Raw genomic sequence first — 3,812 nt, 5'->3', positions numbered from 1 at the left:
TCATCCAACTTTTTTTTTGCCAGTTTTCAGCCAGTTTCTTTCCCACTAAGCACAGAACCAAATTCACAAGACTTCAAGATGTAAAAGCCAGAGAACTGATTCTTAGCCGCTGTCATTAAAGAAGCATCAGATGGGAATCTCCCAAAGTGACAAGCTCTACTTAAATGACCACCAGTGAAATCTGTAGTTACCTGCCTGCCAAGTTTCAGAGGACCAAAGTGATTCACCAACTGCATATTCTGCTTATGGAACAGCTTCCAAAGAAAGTTGTATTTATGCTAATTTCAAGTCCTGCTAATCTAGTGTTAACTTTGTAGAACTAGATTGTAGGTTGACCCTTTTCTAGCTGATCAGTCTTACTGGCATTTATGAATTTCCAAATATGCAGCATTTCCTTAGGTGCATTATTAAAATTTCAGAAGCCTCATCTAAAAAAGAATGAGGCATTTTGAGTACAAAATCAATACACCCTGTGTTGATACTTACATACGGGACATGCCAGACCGATAGTTTTTCCAATTCACTGGAGGGGAAACAAAAATAAAACCCAAAACAAACAACAAAAACCCACTGTGTGAAATAATTACTTCAAAATTCAGTGATAAAACCCCCACTGAATTCATGATCAAATTTTCACATGCCATTTAAAGAAATATTCTTTTAATTTGTTCCTATTAAGACAAAATTAGTTTAACTCTAAGCTTTCTTCCACCCACAAAGCTCTCATCCACAAGTCATCTTAGAGCTCATACCTTACTCCAAAGATGTTTGAATATTTTTTTTAAAAACATATTAGAGAAAATACATGAACAACTCTGCATTTCTTTTGTTAGTCCCTTCATGCAGACCGGAAGCTCTCCAGAAAATAACAAACAATACTTTCTCTCTTCCCATTACAGCTGATACATAAAAATATTTGTCACTGTACTATGGGAAACATTCCATTCTAATCCTAAATTACTTTCATTTTCAGTACATATTTAGTTGTTTTTTGTTCTTCTAACTACAAAAACCACAATGGAAAAAGAGACATGAATTCATATTGTATGGAAGGTTTTATTGATGGCTAAATTGCTGTCACATCAGGTGCACTTTAATTCTAACCCAACAGAACTGAAAATAAATTGGCTATTAAAGACTTAACATCTGTAAGCCTTTAAGTTGCCAAAGACATGCTGTTCTGCACAACTTTCATGCTGCCAGCAAACAACAGCGTTTCAGCTGCAGAGCTTACACTGTATGCTTTAGTTTACAGCCAAGAGTGATCTTCAAATTTATTACTTTTACCAGTTACACTTTTTTATGTTACAAACGAAAACCATTTTCTTACTTCTCTGCAATTATGTGCAGTATAAAACAGAAGTCAGGGTTTGTGGCAGAAATTATTTGATCCTATACAGAAGACAACATCAAATTTTATGAAACTAAGGACAATAATTATTTTCTGAGATTAGACTCCCATTCAAGATTACTTAAACTGACATTGCAGCGTGACGCTTTCCAGAACCATGGAAATACATCCAGTAGACCACATCCTCCTCTTTTGTTTTCACCTTATGACTTACATGGACAAATCTAATGTCACTGCGTATCCTACATGATCAGACTTGTGTGTCACAACTCACTATCTAGGCTTGCTTTGAACTAGAGAAGCAGTTCAATGATATCTGATAATCTCGATGCACCATAAACAACAGTTAGAGAAGTATTTGTGATGATAATCACATTACTGCCTAGGGGAAGAAAAATCTGCTGGGAAGGAAAAGAACAAGTAAAATCAAATGCTCAAGCATACAAGTAAGAAAAATATCACAACTGGGACAACGTACTAGAAAGCAAAAAAGAAACATATTATGCCAAGTAATAGTGCACAGCCTTTAATTTACAAACCAAATCTTTATCTAGGGGACAAAAAAAGAATGCCTAGGCAGCCACTGCCCCATGATAGCAGATTCCCACAGAAGTGCAGAGAAGATACATAGGTTCTGCAGGACATTTTATGGTATCTCTTCAAAGTGATAAACAGTGGAATAAATGCAGTTTCTAAAGGAAAATGTCGGTACAGAAAAGATGTGCTAGAACAGTGAGCCAAGATCCATCATTTCTCCATCCTAATTCCAAACCATCAAAAGAAATAGACACTTCTAAAAAAGAAAAGTCCTCTACAATCCCACCCCTTTTCAAGTAAGTTATTTCTCTCCACTATAGTTTCCTAAAGAGGATTTCACTGTGAGCAAGAAAATTCTGTGTAACAGCAATAATTCATGGATTTCTGGAACGAATCATTAGCAGCAGCATACAACATGCATAAGCCATAACCTGTATTTTTACCTCTTACATTAGTTAAAATGGAAAGAGCTGTAATCAAGATCCAGAAAAATTCAAGTTACCATTCAAATAAAAGATGTTTAATCCAACTCATAAACACCAAATACTCCCCTCCCTTTTTGTGAAGCTGCTTTAGACAATAGCTGTCAACCAAAATTCAGTTATTTATGCAGCATGGACTTCCTTAAAATGACATTGTCAAACATTCAGATTATAAACACAAGACCTCCTGCGCAGTATAAAAAAAGACAAAAATTCTCATAATGTAAACAACACTTAGTTTTACTGGCATTCTGTAAGTTACAATGCAAATAACTCATTTCTCTAACATAAATCACAGATTTGAAAGAAGACAGGCTGGCAAATAGAAATAATTACTGGGAATTGCTTGCTATCAGTGCTGTGGCCACAGATTAATTCTCAGCATTTACCCAGCATGAAACTTGCCAGTGCAGCTATTAACACCACTAGCAAAGTTGCCAACAACTGAATGGCCTGATAATTTAATTATTTCCTCCACTGCCCTGTGAAGCGCTTTAGAGCATCACAGGCAGGACAGATAAGCAGCAGCAAGGAGGCTTACATGTTCACTGCTTGTTATGTGACTATTTGTAAAGCCAATGAATGATTTGTCCTTTCAGAAGTACAAATTATCTTTCAGTAACAGTTTATTTATTTAAAATTCCTTCCTAAATTCATGGGAAGACAGCAAACTTAAAATTAAGGCTTAAATTACTTTTTTTCCTCAAGCTCAGTTTTAAAAGTTCACTGGACTCTATGCTCCTATGCTTTGGATGAGTGGAAAAAACAGCTGACTTACAAAGGAAGTCAACTGGTCCTAATCCTGCAGCGACTGTGAACATTATGATTTGACAGCAGTCCTTGCTACAGAATGTCCAATCTGAAATAACGTAAGTGAAGATGAGTACTTGCATTTGAAAGTTTTCCTAGGGAAAGAAACACTTTGAAGATCCATTTCATTCCATAACACAGCACCAGCAATGCTCAGTGGCTGTGTTTATAAAGCAAACTACCTCATTATTGTGCTGTCCTGCTTCTCTCCAGATTACTCTGTTACTCTAATTTAGTATCTATTCGGCATATGTACAGTAAACAATACTGGTCTAAAATCCAAGTGTCCCAAAGAAATTCCCAGAAGATGGCTCCTATGCATAAATTCGCAATTAACGTTTGAGGTCAAGTAAGGGTCTTTCAGAAAACCTAGCTCATCAAAATATTTTTATAAGAATCTATTGAGTGTGTAAGTCTAAAAAAATAACCACCTGCACATCTATCCTTTTCATGAACTATACATGCTCCACGAAGTTAACAGCTGCAACTGGTTTGCTGGGATCACGACAAAGAAAGACAAAAGGAAAGAGAAATAAAATTTATTATAAAACATGTTGAAATAGCAATGACTTAGCTGACTTTTTGCTCTGCTGTTCTAGGCAGAACAAAATGTGACTGAATGCTCTCAGGAA

Source organism: Empidonax traillii, unplaced genomic scaffold, assembly GCF_003031625.1.
Source record: "Empidonax traillii isolate 1590-97213 ecotype Southwest subspecies unplaced genomic scaffold, ASM303162v1 scaffold756:size664756, whole genome shotgun sequence".
Lineage (NCBI taxonomy): Eukaryota > Metazoa > Chordata > Aves > Passeriformes > Tyrannidae > Empidonax > Empidonax traillii.
Note: the sequence above shows the minus strand (reverse complement) of the source record.